This window comes from Artemia sp. Qi Xiang Cuo, unplaced genomic scaffold (genome assembly GCF_049724085.1).
Source record: "Artemia sp. Qi Xiang Cuo unplaced genomic scaffold, ASM4972408v1 HiC_scaffold_3071, whole genome shotgun sequence".
In the NCBI taxonomy this organism is placed as follows: Eukaryota; Metazoa; Arthropoda; class Branchiopoda; order Anostraca; family Artemiidae; genus Artemia; species Artemia sp. Qi Xiang Cuo.
Genome location: NW_028300466.1, coordinates 43,909 through 50,669, shown reverse-complemented (window position 1 = coordinate 50,669; position 6,761 = coordinate 43,909). Strand labels below are relative to the sequence as shown.

Below are 6,761 nucleotides of genomic sequence, written 5' to 3'. Positions count from 1 at the left end.
AATAATTAATTTTGTTAATTACAAAACGTTTCTATATACATCAATTTTCTTTAAAATGAGCCATTACACAGCTCTTTACTATGATTGTAACTATCTGTTGAATTACTAACCTATACTATAGTTAAGTGGCGTATAAAATTTAGTATAGGCAAGAGGTCGTTCTTTATTATAATAATACTGCTGCAACCCAGATTCACATATATATTATTTATGAGAGGCAGCCTGGCCGAGTGGTCCAAGGCACTGGTGTTAGCCACCAGTCTCTTCGGAGGCGTGGGTTCAAATCTTACCGCTGGTATACGATTATGTTTGAAATACTGAAGTGTGAACAGACATCAAAAATGCGGTTTTTGGTGGAAAAATTTATTCACTTTTAGAAATAATTTATTTTAGTTACAAAAGGTTTTTAACCCAATTAATTTCCTTTAAAATGAGCCATTGAACAACTCTCTACGATGTTCCAGTGCCAAGCTATCTGTGGAAAAGAAAGAAAAAAAGAAAAAAAGAAAAAAATATCCTGTTTAGGAATAATGTTGTAGTAGCTGCCACTTTTCTTAATTTTCAAGCCTATATATTTCCCTTGCTGTTCAAACCAATGGACTGAAAGTTTACTCTACAGGAGTTTCGGACAAGGCGGTTCTAATGGTGTACTTTTGTTTTGATCTGACTCCTCTGTTAGGAACTATGGGTTTTTATATTTCTTAACATTGGACGTGATCGTCTCTTACTAGGTTGCTAGCTACCGCTGCAACCCGGATAATTTCATTTAAAACTAGCAAAACATTTTTTAAGTCTGATGAAGATTTAACTAATGTGTCAAAATTAAGGTTGCAAGGTCGACGATTTTGTTTTGGCCTTATTATAATTGGTATGGTGAAATAATAATATGCACATGGCTCTTAAATCATACTTCTTTATGGTCCCATATGGTCTAGTGGCTAGGATAGTTAACTTTCACTTAACAGGCCCGGGTTCGATTCCCGGTGTGGGAAAATTTTTAACCCTATAATATTCTAACATTTGAACCTTTTATAATTTATAATGATGTATAATATAAATACTGTAATCTTAAATATAGTGAAGTTGCCTATGCAAGTTAGTATAGGGAAGAGTTCGATCTTTATTATAATCATTGATTAATATTGAATATAAAAAATTTAGTTTTACGTAAAAAAAATTAATTAAAAAAAAATTAAGTACAAATAGCGCTAGATCTAGAGATTTCCTTTAAAATGAGCCATTGAACAACTCTCTACGATGTTCCAGTGCCAAGCTATCTGTGGAAAAAAAAGAAAGAAAAAAATATCCCGTTTGTGGAGAATAACGTGGTTAAAGTCAATTTTCTTGATTATCAAGCCAATATATTTTCTTTGTTATTCAAGCCGCAGGGTGGTAAGTTTCCTTTATAGGGGTTTCGGACAAGGCATTTCTAATGGTGTACTTTTTGTTTTGATCTGACTCTGTTTTTAGGAGTTAGGGGTTTTTATATTTTTTAACATTGGACCTGATCGTCTCTTACTAGGTTGCTAGCTACCGCTGCAACCCGGAAAAAAAAAAAAGAAAAAAAGAAAAAAATATCCCGTTTAGGAAGAATGTTGTAGTATCTGCCACTTTTCTTGATTTTCAAGCCAATATATTTCCCTTGCTGTTCAATCCAAGGGACAGAAAGTTTCCTATACAGGGGTTTCAGACAAGGCTGTTCTAACGGTGTACTTTTTTTCATCTGACTCCTTTTTAGGAACTATGGGTTTTTATATTTCTTAACATTGGACGTGATCGTCTCTTACTAGGTTGCTAGCTACCGCTGCAACCCGGATAGAAAACTAATCCCTTACTACGGGCAATAGTTCGTTCTTTATTATAATTTCTTCAACTTGCGTATAGCCTGCTTTGATCTAACCATTATTCTAATCAAGAATGAGAGAATTTTCAGTTTTGACTTTCCTTATATACTAATTATGACGTCACTCTATTCACGTCATAGCTCTAATATAAAACTATGATGACGTTCATTATTTATCTAGTAGGGTTTCAGACAAGGTATTTCTAATGATGTACTTTTGTTTTGATCTGACTCTATTTTTAGGAGTTTTGGGTTTTTATATTTCTTAGCATTGGACTGATCGTCTATTACTAGGTTGCTAGCTACTGCTGCAACCCAAATTCATATATATATTTATTTATGAGAGGCAGCCTGGCCGAGTGGTCCAAGGCACTGGTGTTAGCCACCAGTCTCTTCAGAGGCGTGGGTTCAATTCTTACCGCTGGTATACGATTATGTTTGAAAGACTGCAGTGTGAAAAGACATCAAAATGCAGTTTTTGGAGTGGTCCAAGGCACTCGTGTTACCCACCAGTCTCTTCGGAGGCGTGGGTTCAAATCTTACCGCTGGTATACGATTATGTTTGAAAGACTGCAGTGTGAAAAGACATCAAAAATGCAGTTTTTGGTGGAAAAATTTATTCTCTTTTAGAAATAATTAATTTTAGTTACTATAGATTTTTAACCCAATTAATTTCCTTTAAAATGAGCTATTGAACAACTCTCTACGATGTTCCAGTGCCAAGCTATCTCTGGATACAAAAAAAGAAAAAAAGAAAAAAAGAAAAAAATATCCCGTTTGTGGAGAATAACGTGGTTCAAGTCAATTTTCTTGATTTTCAAGACAATATATTTCCCTTGCTGTTCAAGCCAAGGGACAGAAAGTTTCCTATACAGGGGTTTCAGACAAGGCGGTTCTAATGGTGTACTTTTTGTTTTGATCTGACTCCTTTGTTAGGAACTATGGGCTTTTATATTTCTTAACATTGGACGTGATCGTCTCTTACTAGGTTGCTAGCTACCGCTGCAACCCGGATATGGAATTACTTTACCAATGCTATAATTAAGTGGCGTATAAAATTTAGAATAGGCAATAGGTCGTTCTTTATTATAAATTTCTTAGCATTGGACTGATCGTCTCTTACTAGGTTGCTAGCTACTGCTGCAACCCAAATTCACATATATATTTATTTATGAGAGGCAGCCTGGTCGAGTGGTCCAAGGCACTGGTGTTAGCCACCAGTCTCTTCGGAGGCGTGGGTTCAAATCTTACCGCTGGTATACGATTATGTTTGAAAGACTGGAGTGTGAAAAGACATCGAAAATGCAGTTTTTGGTGGAAAAATTTATTCTCTTTTAGAAATAATTTATTTTAGTTACAAAAGGTTTTAAACCCAATTAATTTACTTTAAAATGAGCTATTGAACAACCCTCTACGATGTTCCAGTGCCAAGCTATCTGTGGAAAAGAAAAAAAGAAAAAAAGAAAAAAATATCTCGTTTAGGCAGAATGTTGTTGTAGCTGCCACTTTTCTTGATTTTCAAGCCAATATATTTCCCTTGCTGTTCAAGCCAAGGGACAGAAAGTTTCCTATACAGGGGTTTCGGACAAGGCGGTTCTAATGGTGTACTTTTTGTTTTGATCTGACTCTTCTGTTAGGAACTATGGGTTTTTATATTTCTTAACATTGGACGTGATCGTGTCTTACTAGGTTGCTAGCTACCGCTGCAACCCGGATAATGTAAAGTTTGAAAGACTGCAGTGTGAAAAGACATCAAAAATGCAGTTTTTGGTGGAAAAATTTATTCTCTTTTAGAAATAATTTATTTTAGTTACAAAAGGTTTTTAACCCAATTAATTTCCTTTAAAATGAGCTATTGAACAACCCTCTACGATGTTCCAGTGCCAAGCTATCTCTGGAAACAAAGAAAAAAAGAAAAAAATAAAAAAATATCCCGTTTAGGAAGAATGTTGTAGTAGCTGCCACTTTTCTTGATTTTCAAGCCAATATATTTCCCTTGCTGTTCAAGCCAAGGGACAGAAAGTTTCCTATACAGGGGTTTCAGAAAAGGCGGTTCTAACGGTGTACTTTTTGTTTTCATCTGACTCCTTTTTTAGGAACTATGGGTTTTTATATTTCTTAACATGGGATGTGATCGTCCCAAGGAAAAGATTGAACTAAAACTAAAATCTGGAACGTATAGAAGCTATTTAAATTTAATGTTAAGAACAGAGTGACGATATTAGGTTATGTAAGAGTGTCCAGATAACGTCGTACGGGGTGTATATGATTCGTTATTCTGGTCTGGTAAGGGAGTAGGATCGGGGCTGTTATGCGTTTAGTGTAAGTTATACGTTTAGTGTAAGTTATGAGTTTAGTATAAGGTGTAGTGTGCGAAAGTAGTACTAAAACTTAAGACCAATCCATACCTTGGAAGCTTTTCGTTAAACTGATAACATTTCTTTTGGATATTACTATGAAGCTTTGCCAAAGAATTTCTAGCCAACTTTTCAACAGCATCCGCTCTTTCAAAGAGAATTTTAATCTGTAATTTTGAATACTTTTCATGATCCCGATAAAACATGCGTAAAATGTTTCTCAATTTACAAAGATCAGCCTTCATTTTTGCCATCTTCTTGTATTTCTGAATGTAATTTTTCCCTTTGTCCTTATGCGTTCTTCGGTACAACCTCGCAGAGAATTTAATTTTTTCATTATAGCTTTTGTCACCCCAGTATCTACCCATTATTCTGGTAGCAACTTTTTTCTTATGTTTGTTTCGGTAATCTTTATCGTTATCATACCGTTCCTTGCTCTTTTGTTTGGCTGTCTCAATTTTTGCATGTCTATAATCCTCATCATTAACATAACACTCCTTGCTGTTTTGTTTGGCTCTCTCAATTTTCGCATCTCGATACGCCTTGTCGGTTGAATACCTTTGCTTTTCTCTTTTCAAGATGTTGTCTCTGTTTTTTGTATAGTAATGTTTTTTTAAATTACGTATAACTCTATTAGAACGCATCTTATTACAAAACAAGAAATAATATTCTTATCTAATTGAAACTTTTTAAGACTCGTATCATGTACCCATAACCTAACAAAAAATAAAACTAATTTTTAAATTTTCAGGTATTTTGTTAGTTTGAATTAAAAGATTAAAATTATTGCTCATATATCATAAATATTTTTGCAGTTTACATAATAACTTTAGCGATTCTAAACTGAAAAATGAAATATATTAAAAAATTGAAATTTTGGTCTGAAAATACATAGTAAATTCCACATCGGGTAGTTAGAACCTAACTAAAAATAAAACTAATTTTAACATTTTTAGGTATTTTTCTAGCTTGAATTGAAATATTCAAACTATTGCTCGGATACCATGGATATTTTGCAGTTTACACAAGCTGCAAAGAACGCATAAGGGCAAAATTAAAAATTATATTCAGAAGTCCAAAAACATGGCAACAATGCTGGCTGATCTTAGTAAATTTAGAAAAATTTTACGAATTTTTTACCGGGATTACGAAAAATATTCAAAATTAAAGATTAAAATTATCTCTGAAAGAATGGATTTTGTTGAAAAGTCAGCTAGAGATGCTTTCGCAAAACTTCATAGTAATATCCAAAAGAAATGTTGCATGTTTAGTGAAAAGCTTCCAAGGTATGAACCGGCAACTGTGGAACAGTTTATAGATGTAATGGGAAATTTTATAGATCACTGTGAATATATGGAGGCATAATTGTTCTTTACTTAGTTTCAGCTTTAATTCGATGATCCAGACTTTATGTACTAACTACATCCAAAGACTATGACGTCATTGATTAATATTGTATATAAAAAATTAAGTTTTTCGTAAAAAAATTAATTTAAAAAAAATTAAGTACAAATAGCGCTAGATCTAGAGATTTCCTTTAAAATGAGCCATTGAACAACTCTCTACGATGTTCCAGTGCCAAGCTATCTGTGGAAAAGAAAGAAAGAAAAAAATATCCCGTTTGTGGAGAATAACGTGGTTAAAGTCAATTTTCTTGATTATCAAGCCAATATATTTTCTTTGTTATTCAAGCCGCAGGGCGGTAAGTTTCCTTTATAGGGGTTTCGGACAAGGCGGTTCTAATGGTGTACTTTTTGTTTTGATCTGACTCTGTTTTTAGGAGTTAGGGGTTTTTATATTTCTTAACATTGGACGTGATCGTCTCTTACTAGGTTGCTAGCTACCGCTGCAACCCGGACTAAGTCGATGTATGGAATGGTTTGTTATTTCAGTGATCGTCTTTTAATGTAAATTTACTAACTCTCTTACTAGGTTGCTAGCTACCGCTGCAACGCGGATGGTATACGATTATGTTTGAAAGACTGCAGTGTGAAAAGACATCAAAAATGCAGTTTTTGGTGGAAAAATTTATTCTCTTTTAGAAATAATTTATTTTAGTTACTACAGATTTTTAACCCAATTAATTTCTTTTAAAATGAGCTATTGAACAACCCTCTACGATGTTCCAGTGCCAAGCTATCTGTGGAAAACAAAAAAAAAGAAAAGAGAAAAAAATATCCCGTTTGGGGAGAATAACGTGGTTAAAGTCAATTTTCTTGATTTTCAAGCCAATATATTTCCCTTGCTGTTCACGCCAAGGGACAGAAAGTTTTCTATTCAGGGGTTTCGGACAAGGCGGTTCTAATGGTGTACTTTTTGTTTTGATCTGACTCCTTTGTTAGGAACTATGGGTTTTTATATTTCTTAACATTGGACGTGATCGTCTCTTACTAGGTTGCTAGCTACCGCTGCAACCCGGATCTAGCTAAAATATGAAGATAATATGAATGAACCACAGTGTTCAGTTTCTTTGGACTTGAGTTCGTTTTTTAACTATAAATACAAACAGGAAAAAGCCTACGGCTTTTTCTTCTTTTAAATAGTAAGAGACGAAACTCAAA

General features: G+C 34.0%; 1 non-coding gene across 1 annotated transcript; it reads left to right on the top strand.

Annotated features, from left to right (window-relative positions):
• Window positions 1–920: 920 nt before the first annotated feature.
• TRNAE-UUC (transfer RNA glutamic acid (anticodon UUC)) lies at window positions 921–992 on the top strand. Its single transcript has one exon. It is a non-coding gene; the product is annotated as a tRNA-Glu (tRNA).
• The last annotated feature ends 5,769 nt before the right edge of the window (window positions 993–6,761 follow it).